The following is a 15,153-nucleotide window of genomic DNA, read 5'->3' on the forward strand; positions in this document are numbered from 1 at the left end:
GAGCACTATGCGACTTAACTTCTGAGGTCATCAGTCGCCTAGAACTTAGAACTAATTAAACCTAACTAACCTAAGAACATCACACACATCCATGCCCGAGGCAGGGTTCGAACCTGCGACCGTAGCGGTCGCTCGGCTCCAGACTACAGCGCTTAGAACCGCACGGCCACTCCGGCCGGCTCACGGAAGTTTAACCCTTCCGCAAATTACTGCAAATTTCATTACTGGGCCATCAACAAGCGTCAGCGTGCGAACCATTCAAAGAAACATCATCGATATGGGCTTTCGGAACCGAAGGATGGCCGGCCGCGGTGGTCTAGCGGTTCTAGGCGCTCAGTCCGGAACCGCGCGACTGCTACGGTCGCAGGTTCGAATCCTGCCTCGGGCATGGATGTGTGTGATGTCCTTAGGTTAGTTAGGTTAAAGTAGTTCTAAGTTCTAGGGGACTGATGACCACAGATGTTAAGTCCCATAGCGCTCAGAGCCATTTGAACCATTTGAACCGAAGGATGGCTCGCGTACCCTTGATGACACACGACACAAAGCTTTGCGCCTCGCCTGGGCTCGTCAACACCGACATTGGACTGTTGATGACTGGAAATATGTTTTCATTTCAAATTGTATCGAGCAGTTGGATATGTACGGATATGGAGACAATTTCATAAATCCATGGACCCTGCATGTCACTGTTCGAGCTGGTGTGGGTCGTGTACAGTTGGAGTGATATGGGACCCCTGATACTTCTAGATACGACTCTGACAGGTGACACGCTCATAGGCATCCTGTCTGATCACCTGCATCCATTCATGTCCATTGTGCATTCCGACAGACTAGGGTAATTCCGGCAGGATAATGCGACACCCCACACGTCCAGAATTGCTACAAAGTGGCTCGGGGAACTCTCTTGTGAGTTTAAACTCTTCTGCTGGCCGCCAAATTCCCCAGACATGCACGTTGTTCAGCGTATCTGGGATGTCCTGCAGTGTGCTGTTCAGAAGAGATCTCCACACCCTCGTACTCATACCGGTTTATGGGCGGCCCTGCAAGATTCATGGTGTCATTTTCCTCCGGCACTACTTCAGACTTTATCCAGTCCATACCACGTCGTGTTGCGGCACTTCTGCGTGCTCTCCTGGGCCCTACACGATATTAGGCAAGTGTACCAGATTCTTTGGCTCTTCAGTGGACATACGACTGGCTGCTGTTAGTGAGTAACAGACCTGTGCTGTAGCCATTTTGGGTTCAACAGTAAATGTGTTTTTGAAGAACATAATTAATTATGGTTATTTTATTGTTCATGATATCGCTCATAACGTGAACTGATAAGAAATGCCTTTTCTGTGTAATGTTTGTTAACATAAGTATGTTGGTAACAATAATTTGGACATTGCGATTTTGTATTTCTTTGATAATAGTACTGTCACATTTGCTTTGCGTAGGTACGTGATGACGGTTGAATGGACCACCGAAACCGGTCAGACACACGGCTGACGCTGTTATCATTACTTCTTATATGTTCATCAACTGTTCTCCCACTATGTATCTGAGGTTGAGTGTGGATGTACGAAAAACTTAAGTGACCTTCAACATAACTGGGACCGCTAAAACTGTGTAGACATCACCGAGCCTTGTTTGACTCACCTTACATGTCCATCTGGTAGTGGAATGGTCACGTTTCTCATACTGAAGGTGAATATGGTCTGGGAAGAGCTGGCGGGCTTCACAGATTATCCGCACTATGATTTTACCCGTTTTATGGATATAACTTGATTTCAACAAGATCCGCTTGACCATCAACACCAGTAAACGAGTTATGGTCAGTTTTCTTTTATATAGGGATGATATGAGCTCCTTAATAGACGCTGAAAAAGCAGAAGCAGCAGAAGAATTATACACATTTGTGTTTAAAAATTAGCCATAGTCAAGAAACGAAAGCGTATTTCTTGGACAGAACGTCGAACGGAAGATAGACTTGCGCAACAGCGTTTGCCATAGCAAAAGGAACGAGAAGACTGTCATAAGTGCCACAGAATTGAGGAAGTCTTCCTCACTATCAGTGAATGCTGGAAAATGATCCTTTCTACTAACAAACTCAACTTTATCGTTTATACTGCAGACAGAAAGGTGATGGAATGGTAATAGAAAAGACTCGCATTCAGATGCCTGCCCAGCTCTCCAGATTTAGACTATAACGTCTCATCTTTTCACTACTATGTCAGTATAATATAATTTTGCCCTTCATAATGACTGACCATAGCTCATCATTTCGCATAATCTGTGATTCTCTGCACGTTACACAGTATCGAAAGAAAATAGAAGTCGCAATGGATTCGAATGTCACTGATAATAAAACATTTATGTGCCTCGTTCTTTTTCTTTCAAGTTTAAATTAGTCAAGGTCGTCCAGCTCTTTCCATAACGTCTCCACTTCTTTCGGTCAACTCTTTTTAAATACGGGAAACGCTCATAACTAATCTAAGTTTTGTTTCCAAAACTGAGTTGGCGGTTCCCATGAATCGTAATCCACGTTATTGTAATATTACACCTACTCAGATCTGATGACTAGCACAAACTAACTTGAAATTCTCCTCTTGACTATGCCTCGGAGTAACTTCCACCCTAAATAGCTCATGATACGAATTTAATGTCGTCAAAATATACTTTAACACGGATGTCAGTTTTACACAAGACTTGTTTTACAAGATAACAAATAATATTATATTTGAATTTACTGGTTCTGGTTCATACAGTCCTGCCTTGTCTAAGGTTATCTTCATGGCGGATCCCTGCATTTACTGTTTACAAAATTTATGAAGTACTAAAGAAATATTATTACAAATTATATAAAAATATTGTAACTTATTCTAAGATGTCCAAGCAGTATTTCTCCAAAAATGTGCCATTTATATAGCTTAATCAAAACACAGTTTCACAGTAAAGCTGTTTGTTCTTTAAAATACTCAGTGTTAATTGCATTAACAACTTGGTAAGGCTATTGTCCCTCAGGAACCTATTATTACGGTACAGATCTTTTTACATAAACTTGCACTATAAATAATAGCAAAAATGACAAATTCCCTTCATGAAATGTGAAATACATAATTCTTAGCAGAAGTTTTAAACGAAAATTCCGTTCTTTCTATTGTAACTACGCTTACAGATTCGGTACTACAGACTTCGTTTAGAGGAATATATGACGTTCAAAAATGGTTCAAATGGCTCTGAGCACTATGCGACTTAACTTCTCAGGTCATCAGTCGCCTAGAACTTAGAACTAATTAAACCTAACTAACCTAAGGACATCACACACATCCATGCCCGAGGCAGGATTCGAACCTGCGACCGTAGCGGTCGCTCGGCTCCAAACTGTAGCGCCTAGAACCGCACGGCCACTCCGGCCGGCAATATATGACGTTGTTGTTGTTGTTGTTGTTCTCGTGATCTGCAGTCTGAAAACTGGTTTGCTGCAGCTCTCCGCGCTATTCTGCCCGGCGCCAACCTCTTCATCTCTGCCTAGTTACCGCAACCTATAGCTATATGAAGCTACTTGTTATTGGCAAGCTCTTGTCTCTTCCGTTCTTCCCCATGTCCGTCCGTTGCCAAATGAGCTTACCTCAGGTGAGTTCTGCCAGCCTATCCTTTTATTCAGATTGTACCGTTGCTTTCTTTTCCCCCAACTCGACTCAGAACCTCTTCATTAGTTATTCGTTCTACCCTTTTAATTTTCAGCATTCTGCTGTAGCTTCTGTTTTTCGCATTTATATGCATACCGCTCACACTTTCATGTTCACTGATGCTCCGATGCAGCGCAGCACTGACCATATAGAGAAAGCTGCACTACCATTGAACCTAAAATTGTGTGTAAATTGTATATAAATACGATAAAAGGAGCCAAATTTACGCAGTAAAGGCATCTTCAGCGTTCAAAAACCAGTCGATAAAAACGTTGTGTTGCTAAAGATATAAATGTATTAAATTAATTGAAATGGGTGAAAGCCGAAACACATCTTAGCATAAATTGAGGTAATTGCAAAGTACCTAGTTAACGTATTTCTTCAGGTTATTTAATACACAGCTCAAACACCATTGTCATTGATAAAGTTTTGTTCAGGAACGATGTACTGCGTTCGCAAATATGTAACTAGAAAATGTAACTTATAGGATTTTAGAAATCTTACCTGTGTTTCAACTGTTTCTTTCAGTAGTATAAATCTTATTACTAACTGATGGAAATACTGCACCAAGGTAGCGTTTTTAACTCCACATTCATAATTTATGTTTCATGTGAGAGACTCTGGCTGAATGTAAGGGTGGTTTCTGTAGTGTCCAGGTATTGACAAGGGATTTCAGATCGGTTCCGTATTTCTGGATTTCCGGAAGGCTTTTGACACTGTACTACACAAGCGGCTCGTGTTGAAATTGCGTGCTTATGGAATATCGTCTCAGTTATGTGACTGGATTTGTAATTTCCTGTCAGAGAGGTCACAGTTCGTAGTAACTGACGGAAAGTCATCGAGTAAGACAGAAGTGATTTCTGGCGTTCCCCAAGGTAGGTAGTGCTATAGGCCCTATGCTGTTCCTTATCTTTATAAACGATTCGGGAGACAATCTGAGCAGCCGTCTACGGTTGTTTGCAGATGGCGCTGTCATTTATCGACTAATAAAGTCATCAGAAGATCAAAACAAACTGCAAAATGATTTAGAAAAAATATCTGAATGGTGCGAAAAGTGGCACTTGACCCTGAATAACGAAAAATGTGAAGTCATCCACATGAGTGCTAAAAGGAACTCGTTAAACTTCGGTTACACGATAAATCAGTCTAATCTAAAAGCCGTAAGTTCAACTAGATACGTAGGTATTACAATTACGAGCAACTTAAATTGGAAGGAACACACAGAAAATTTTGTGGTAAGGCTAACAAAAGACTGCATTTTATTGGCAGGACACTTAGAAAATGTAACAGATCTACTAAGGAGACTGCCTACACTACGCTTGTCCTTCCTCTTTTAGAATACGGTTGCGCGGTGTGGAGTCCTTACCAGATAGAAGTGACGGAGTACGTCGTAAAAGTTCAAAGAAAGGCAGCACGTTTTGTATTATCGCAAAATATGGGAGAGAATGACACAGAAATGATACAGGATTTGGGCTGGAAATCGTTAAAAGAAAGGCGTTTTTCATTGCGACGAAATCTTCACACGAAATTCCAATCACCAACTTTCTCCTCCGAATGCGAAAATATTTTGTTGGCACCGACCTACATAGCGAGGAACGATAAATAAGGGAAATCGGAGATCGTACAGAAAGATTCATTCTTTCCGCGCGCTATACGAGATTGGAATAATAGAGAATTGTGAAAGTGGTTCTATGAACCCTCTGCCAGGCACTTAAATGTGATTTCCAGAGTATCCATGTAGATGTAGATGTAGATGTAGATGCAGAAACATGGAATGTTCAAGTCAAAACATAATTAATTATCATTTAATTAAAAACAGTGGGGAAATAGCAACTGAACGTGTAAAACACGATGGGGTGCGTCAGTTGCACGAATAGAATACAAATTCAATATAATTGCTTATATTTCATCTCAATCGTTGAATTATTGATTTTGGCTGTGGCTAAATTTCACTACACCAGACACACACTACCTAGACAACATTTACGTGGGACCGCAGAGCTTTTAATTAGTGGCAAGTGGGAAGAGGGCGGTGGCCGAGGCAGTGCTGCACGTGCTGCTTCCACAGTGCACGCGTTTCTCATATAGATTGTAACCCCCCCGCAAATTTTAAAAGTCAATATTAGTGAAACTGTAACCTCCAGGCAAGAATATGAAAGTCAATGTTAAGTGAAATGTTGTCTTCCCACAAAACTGCGTAATAAAAATCAACCAAGCGTAACCTGCTTGCAAAATTAAAGAATAATAATGGCCCAAATATAAACTTCCCACAAAATTAAAGAATAATAATTGACCATTAAACCCACAATAATATTAATTAAATAATGATCTATGAACTGAATGTAACATCTCAACAGCAATAATTAAACCTGACAAATTTTATACGAGCAGCAACGCTGACCTTCGGCCCTGTGAAATAATTAAACCTGATAAATTCTTACCTCAGTAAAACTGCATCTATATCTGCTCTTATTTTTCGACACAGCTCTGTGCAATGCTGGCCCATATCTAATTTTGATTCTTGGAGGGAATGCATAGGAAGTATTATTTAACTTGAAATGAATCTTTTTCTTAAAAACCGTTACTTTATAAAAAAAATTATTATTGGGGCAATTCTTGAACAAATTAATTACAATTAACATATGTCATTAGCTGAGCGCAATGCTGCTTCATTACCTTCTATAACAATATACCTCGTCCCGAACCGTGACCAGAGATGCAAGGAGAGCACGCCGCCGACGCATGCCGACGCCCGCTCAGTACAACCGTCCACTCGCTACAACTACTGCCGACAGACTACTACTATACAACTGACTACTACTGCAGACAGAGTGCAACTCGCAACTGAACACTCGCGCGGTCAAGCGCAGACTAGTAACGATAAAATAACTCTCTGGTCAGAGATTCTGTCATGCCTCGCCATCGCTGGTAATGAATACATATGAAACGTACGCGTTTCAAGATAACGGACACGACCTAGCGGCCTCTCATGGAACAGCTGCCACCTATGCCTAACTCATAACCCTCTCGCCAGCACTTCCAGATAACGTTTTGAGCAAAATCCCAAGCAGGAGAATTTCACTAAAATTTCCGATTTGAAGTCCCTTCATAGGAGTCGTTGGCAGAGATATTCTTTGCTCCTTTGTATCCCCGGCAAACCCCGCACTGAGAGGACCAAGTTTTCAGCCGACCAGACCATTTCCGCCTGACTAATCTGTGTATCACTGTTACCTCCCCATTTATCTGTTGTACTCGCGTATGGTTCGTAGGAAGAACGGTTGCTGCTAAGTCTCTGTCTGAGCTCGAGTCATTCTAATTTTTTATTCATAAACTCTTTGCAAGATTAGTTAACTCTTCTAAGAACGTGCGCTCTCGGAATTATAGAAGTTTACCATAATGTCATGCAGAGCTCTGCTCTTGCGCTGTCTACCACTGGAGTTGACTTAGTATCTCTGTGACGCGTTCACGTTTGCTAAATGAAGTTGTAACGAAACGTGCTGCTCTTCTTACGATCTCCTTTAATTCCTCTATCAATCCTACCTCGTGCGCATTCCAGACTGATGAGAAATATTCAGGTATTGGAAGACCGAGTATTTTGCAAGCTTCTTCTTTCATTGATGGACTTCGTTTCCTGAAGATTCTTCCAATGAAAGTCTGGGATCTGCGTTAAGCCCGTGCGGTTCCAGGCGCTGCAGTCTGGAACCGAGCGAGCGCTATGGTCGCAGGTTCGAATGCTGCCTCGGGCATGGATGTGTGTGGTGTCCTTAGGTTAGTTAGCTATAATTAGTTCTAAGTTCTAGGCGACTGATGACCTCAGACGTTAAGTCACATAGCTCTCAGAGCCATTTGAACCATCTTTTTTGCGTTAAGCGCGATTAATTTTATGTGGTCGTTCCCCCTCAGATCACTCCGTAGGCATACTCTCAGACTTTTTATGCAAGTAACAGCTTACAGCGATTATTCTGCAATTGTGTATTCCTGTCGATGTTTTCGCAATATGTTACGTTTACAAAAAAAATGGCTCTGAGTACTATGCGTCTTAACATCTTAGGTCATCAGTCCCCTAGAACTTAGAACTACTTAAACCTAACTAACCTAAGGACACCACACACATCCATGACCGAGGCAGGATTCGAACCTGCGACCATAGCGGTCGCGCGGTTCCAGACTGAAGCGTTACATTTACACTAAAGCGACAATGGTATAGGCATGCGTAATCAAATACAGAGGTATGTAAACAGGCAGAATACGGCGCTGTGGTCGGCAACGAGTGTATAAGACAACAAACGGTTCAAATGGCTCTGAACACTATGGGACTTAACATCTGAGGTTATCACTCCCCTAGAACTCAGAACTAACCTAAGGACATCGCACACATCCATGCCCGAGGCAGAATTCCAACCTGCGACCGTAGCCGTCGCGCGGTTCCAGACTGAAGCGCTTAAAACCGCTTGGCCACACCGGCCAGCAAGATAACAAATGTTGTTAAATCGGTTACTGCTGCTACAGTGACAGGTTACCAAGATTTAAATGAGTTTGAAAGTGGTGCTATAGTCGGCGCACGAATGATGGGACACAGCATCTCCGAGGTATCGATGAAGTGGGTATTTTCCTGTATAACCATTTCACAAGTGTCCTATAAATATCATGAATCCGGTAAAACATCAAATCTCCGACATCGTTGCGTGCCGAAAAAGAACCTGCAAGAACGGGACCAGTGACGATTGAAGAGAATCGTTCAACGTGACAGGAGTGCAACCCTTCCGCAAATTGCTGCAGATTTCAGTGCTGGGCCATCAACAAGTATTAGCGTGCGAACCATTCAGCGAAACATTATCGATATCAGATGACTGAACGAGACAAAGCTTTACGCCTCGCCTGGGCCCGTCAACACCGATGTTGGACTGTTGATAACTGGAAACATGTTGCCTGGTCGGACGAGTCTCGTTTCAAATTGTATCGAGGGCATGGAGACAACCTCATGTATATATGGACCCTACATGTCCGCAGGAGACTGTTCAAGCTGATGGAGTCTCTGTAGTGGTGTGGGCGTGTGCAGTTGTAGTGATATGGGATCCATGATACGTCTAGATACGACTCTGACCGGTGACACGTACGTAAGCATCCTGTCTGATCATCTGCATCCATTCATGTTCACTGGGCATTTAGACCGACTTGGGCAACTTCAGTAGGACACTGCAACACCTACACGTGCAGAACAGCTGCAGCGTGGCTCCAGGAACCCTCTTCTGAGTTTAAACACTTCCCCTGGCCGCCAAACTCCCCGGACATTAACGTTATTGGGCGTATCTGGGATGCCTTGCAACGCGCTGTTCAGAAAAGATCTCCACCCCTTCGTACTCTTACGGATTTATGAAGAGCTCTGCAGGATTCATGGTGTCAGTTCCCTCCAGCACTACTTCTACTATTGGTTCAGTCTATGCTAACTCGTGTTGCTGCACTTTTACCTGCTCGCGGGGCAGTATACGGTATTAGTCAGGTGTACCAGTTTCTTGTACATGTGCGTCGGGTTACGACTCAAAGTGTGCGCAGTAGGCTGCTTGATGCGCAGCTTCGCTCCCAACGTCCATGAAGAGGTTCATCTTTGCAACTAACCACGACACTATGCAGCGTGGTACAGTTGGGCCCAACAACATGCCGAATGGACCGCGTAAGATTGGCATCACGTTCTCTTCACCGACGAGTGTCGCATATGCCTTCAACCAGACAATCATCGGAGAAGTGTTTGGAGGCAGTAACTGTACAGCGAGTGCAGCAAGGTGGAGGTTCCCTGCTGTTTTGCGGTGGCATTATGTGTGGCCGACGTGCGCCACTGGTGGTAATGGAAGGCATCAAAACGGCTGTACGATACTTGATATGCCATCCTCCGCTCGATTGTGCAACCATATCGTCTTCATGAACGACAATTCGCGCCTCCATCGTGCACATGTTGTGAATGACTTGTTTCCGGATAACGACATTGTTCGACTAGAGTGGCTAGCATGTTCTCCAGACATGAACCCAATCTAACATGCCTGGGACAACGTGACCCGCCAACCACTCTGAGGGATATACGCCGAATCGCCGTTGAGGAATGGGACAATCTGGACGAACAGTGCCTTGATGAACATGTGGATAATATGCCACGACGAATACAGGCATGCATCAATGCAAGAAGACGTGCTACTGAGTATTAGAGGTGCCGGTGTACAGCAATCTGGACCACCACCTCTGAAGATCTTGCTGTATATTGGCACAACATTCAGTGAGTAGTTTCCATGAGCAACAAAAAGGGCATAAATGGTGTTTATGTTAATCTCTATTCCAATTTTCTGTACAGGTCCCAGAACTCTCGGAACCGAGGTGATGCAAAACATTTTTGATGTGTGTATTATGACGACTATCCACCGCGCGACAGACTGTCTCTTCGTTGCGATGTAGGCACGTGACGCAGTGAGAAAAATATGTAGGTGGAGCCGAGACGAATGGGCAATCATTCTAGCGACTATATGCGACGCAAATGATGAAATTAACTGACATAGCGATTCTAGGGGCTTTGGTCTGGATCCGCGCGACCGCTACGGTCGCAGGTTCGAATCCTGCCTCGGGCATGGATGTGTGTGATGTCCTTAGGTTAGTTAGGTTTAAGTAGTTCTAAGTTCTAGGGGACTGATGACCTCAGATGTTAAGTCCCATAGTACTCAGAGCCACTTCTGAATTGACATAAGCCACTTCGACAAAGGACAGATTGTTAAGGCTCAGCGTTTGGGCACGAACATTTCGAAAACGGTGAAGCTGATCAGCTATTCGTGTGCTACCATCACGAGCGCCCTTGTTAAGTGGTTGCAAGACGGTGAAACCACAGTTAGCGACAAGGATTTGGGCGTCCGCACCTCATCACAGAACATGGGTGTCAGAGGCTTTTATGTTCTGTAAAGAAGGAGAGGTTGCCATCTGTGGCAGATCTGATGAGAGAGTACAGTGCTGGTGTAGGCACAAGTATTTTGGAGCACACAGTACATGAGGTTCCGCAACAGACGACCCTTACGATTTCCCGGTTACAGTAGGAATAGGATCATCGAAGCTGGACCGTGGATAAATGCAAATGTATCGTCTGGTCGGATGAATTATATGGCTATACCAAATCGTTGGATGTGTACGGGTACTCCATCATCCTGGCAAATTGTTGCTCGAAACATGAACCTCGCCGCAGACTCAGGTTTGTGGGAGCAGTATCTTACTACAAGGAACATCCAAATGAGCTTCCATGACATCAGCGGTAATAATCCAGGGTACAATCACAGCTGTGAACCTCCTATGTCCCCTTTTGCTTGATATCCTTCACCAAGGTGATAGCATCTTAAGGCAGGATAACTATTGGTTTCACAAACTCAAAATCGTGTTCATTGGTGACAAGGCACCAGACAGAATAAATCTGTGGCGCTATCTAACGGCAGCTCCCAACCCACAAACTACCAACCTTTAATTTACGGAAATTGATTGTGTGTGTAGATATCTGGTGTCACTTTCCGCTAGGAATCTACTAATGACTTTTCGAATCCATGCCACACAAACTGTGCCAGTCTGTGTTCCAGAGTTGTAGAAACACCAAATTAAGCAGGTGGTCATAATGTTTGGTCTCATGAGTGTGCATAATAGTCATACTGCATGTTGTGATAGTTGTTATATTTACGTGAAGCTAAACGAAATTATCGGTCAATGAATTTCCTTATCTTGCCCGTCTTACCAGATGCTGCACAACAGCAACGTCTGTGTAAACTGATGACAGTGATCGGGAAATGCATGCAGTGGCCTTCTCTCAATGAATTCGTAGCACCGCAAGAGAGCACTCTTATCGCAGCCCCATCAGAAGTTGGCACAAGAGTTTCTCTTTTGAAGACTAGAGAACTGTGCGGCAAACAGGGTTGCCTTTGCGATTCCTCAGTTTCTCCTGGCGTATTTGTCGATCGAACGGACCGCGGACGGAGCGGCTCAAGGCGGCAGAGGATATTAGTCGACCACGCGTCCTCAGGAGCTCAGTTCGTCAGAATAAAGGACGATGGCGACATGTCTGACCACCGAAATATTGTGCCCCTTGTACCCTATGAACCGGCAGTACACCCGTGGACTGTTCCATCAGGGTCGCCTTTGATTCGCGGACGTAGTGGGGTCAGATATTCTTTGCTCTTCCTAAACAGTGACTGCTCTTCTCTATTGTAATGCGGACTCACCAAGAAATATTTCAGAATTTATTACTCTAATGACTGATTTCATGATAGATATTCATGATCTCATTATTTAATTGTGTAAGCGTCTTACATTCTGCATCTACATCTACATCACACTCCGCAAGCCAGCTAATGGTGTGCGGCGGAGGGTAATGTAAGTGCATAGGCTTTCGATGCAGAAACTAGTTACGCTACCACAAGAATTCAAAAATCTTAGCAGTAATCGACGAGCTTTCAAATCGAAACTGAAGAGTTTCCTCATGGGTCACGCCTTCTATTCTGTCGAGGAGTTCCTTGAAAAATTAAGCTGATTCTTGTATTGTTGATTGCGTTCACTTAAACTTATGGCTTGACTTTTTTCGGGTTCATAAACATTTTATTTTTATCTGTTATTACTTTTATGTTTTAATTTCATGTACTGACACGTTCCATGACCTTGGGAGATTTGCTCCTACGGAACTTGAGGTATAAATAAATAAACGTTTTCTGGGTGTGAAGCCACGTCGTGTTGTATAATGAGTCGCTGTCGGGGCAAAATCGGCGTTTTACAGACTATGACCAGTGACCCTGTCAGGTTCTACCTTGACAGAAAGGCTGTTAATCAGAGCGATAACATGAAATTGGTAAGGGGGCTAAGACATCGGAACTGTTCAAAACTATAAAATTTTGCGAGTCATCCACTTAAAACAATAATTTAACCTATCGCTTTCATGTTAATCCCTATCATACCTGTAAAATCCACACATCATGTGTCACCCAACATTGGAATCTACTTCTAATATCAATATCATATTTGTTAGACTCAGCTTTGTACAGTTTGCTTCTGTTCCACTTAGACGCAAAGCTACATGTAATATTTGCCCTGAACCAATGAGAAATTTTTGCATTCGCCGTTACGTATTTACAAATCACTTCTTACTTGGACCCAATGACAACTAAATAATTTCCGTGCTATCATATGTCTCCGATATGCGAATCTCAAGCCCGGAGGCTCCTCATGCAAGTGAGGAGGAAGGATGAGAGGGAAGCGTGACAGCCTCGTATAAAAGCCCAGGTCTCACCTTGCCCGTGTGATAGCACTCTGCGAGGGCTCCATGCAAGCATTGCAGTGAAGGTTCAATGGTAGTGAAAACAGAGAGAAAGGATCGTGAAATGGCGGAACCAGCTGAAGAAGAAACCAACTCTGAGTCTGACTTCCAGCAAGTGATAAAGTCGTCAGCGTCTGTTCACCAAAGTTGCTGCTGGAAACGTTTTTATCGGACTTAAAAACATCGAGTAACATCTTTAGGGCAGCTGTTTCTCTAACTCAACAAAAAATCAACAAATGATATGCATTTTGCAAAGTATTTTACCCCACGGAGAAACCACTCTCCCGTTTACAAGAAAATAAAAAAAGGCCTTCGGATTCTGGAGGGCCTAGAATACTGTACAAAGGATGAACCGGAGCATTCTGAAACCTAGCTTTAGCAATATAACTGTAAAATCAAGCACAGAAACATAAATCACCTACATACTTTTAATGTAAATTCATTCTAAAAACAAGAGAACTTAAAACTTCAATAAAGTTTCTAAAAAAAATGCTAACAACACTGCAAGATACAAGATTTACTGAGAAACATCCCATCGATTCGGAAGGATTTTGGATATTTAAGGAAAGACCAGGAAAAAGACTTACAAAATATACCTCAATTTGGAACAGTTTGCATTGCAAACAAAAACATATTAATCTCTATTACAGAATTTAAATTCATTAATGAAAGACTTTCCACACTAACACTCAGATCATTAAACTAAATTTTCAAATACATGCTCACCAATAAATGAGAGAAACCGAACACAGAAAGAGCAAACAGAAAAGTTTTGGCAAAATGTATCAAATACCCAAGATTACATTCCACCAGAAAGTTTAGTAATACTACTTGCAGACTTTATTGCACACATTGATGAAGAACCTCAATACAGATCCATAGTAGGAAAATTTTCCGAACGTAAAATAACCAACGCAAACGGAGAAATTCTCTATGTCTATGTAGACAGCATAACATATACTAAAATCTACATCCTTTAAAACACTGTCTGGGAAATAACAACACGGACATCACCAATCTGATTATTTTGCTGTAGTTAGACACTCTACAGTACTGGCACTCAATGTAAAAGTTGCTAACAATGTCGGTTTACAGCCAGATCAGTGCCTACCTTACATGAAGTTCTAAAGATAATATGTGGAAAAGGACCCGACACGAACCCACCTGTTTCACACACAGAAGTTATCCAAAGAAAATGATTTCAAAATTATTTTGGTGGAAGAGTACTTAAATGTTGCAAATAATTTGCAGACTCAAAATATTCAGGAATAATTCCCCTTAATTATATTTACTGTATGAAATTAACAAGCGGAAGACTAAAGTGATGGTATTCAGTGCCAAAAAGTATGAACCTTCAATAAGAATTCGTAGAAAAGTGCTAGAAGAGATAGAGAAATTTCTCTATTTGGGAAACAGGTTCACAACGGATGATAGAAGCAGGAAAGGAACCGAGCAGAATACAGCAGGCCAAAACTGAATTTCATCTGAGAAAGAACTTACCCAACAGCAAGAACGTCAGTCTGGAAACAAGGAAACGGATCATGAAAGGATTTGTTTGGAGTGTGGACCTATACGTGTGTGACACTTGGACAATAGATAAACAAGACGGAAGATGGCTAGAAGCCCTGGAGATATGGTGCCGCAGATATACGATGAAGGTCCGTAGAGAGACAGTTACCGACGAAGAGGAGCTGAGAAGAGTACAGGAGTCCAGATCTCTGTGGAGGCACGTCAAACTAGAAGAGACAAACTCTTAGGACACATTTTAAGACACAATAACGTCACTGTAACAGTAATAGAAGCAGCTATTAAGGGAAATAATTGCGGGGATGACTTGCAACAGGTTGTGTACGATGTGGGATGCACTGCATACGTGTGAATGAAGGAGAAGGCAGACAGAAGACGAGAAAGGCGGACTGTTGCAAATCGACCTCAGCCTTGAACACTGAAAAGAGAGAAAACTGTAAAGAAATAAACAGCTTAGAAAATCTAGAAAGCAAATGAAAATGACAAGAAGAGTGAAATTTTTTAAAAACGAGGATCCATACATCAAAAGGTCTCAAACACATAACAGGAAAACATGTACTGTCGAAAATCAATTAAAGTCAATGCAGTCATAATTTAGCCAGAACAACACACGGAACTTTTATAAACAGCTTAAAG

The sequence above is a fragment of the Schistocerca serialis genome, chromosome 2 (genome assembly GCF_023864345.2).
Source record: "Schistocerca serialis cubense isolate TAMUIC-IGC-003099 chromosome 2, iqSchSeri2.2, whole genome shotgun sequence".
Taxonomy (NCBI): Eukaryota; Metazoa; Arthropoda; class Insecta; order Orthoptera; family Acrididae; genus Schistocerca; species Schistocerca serialis.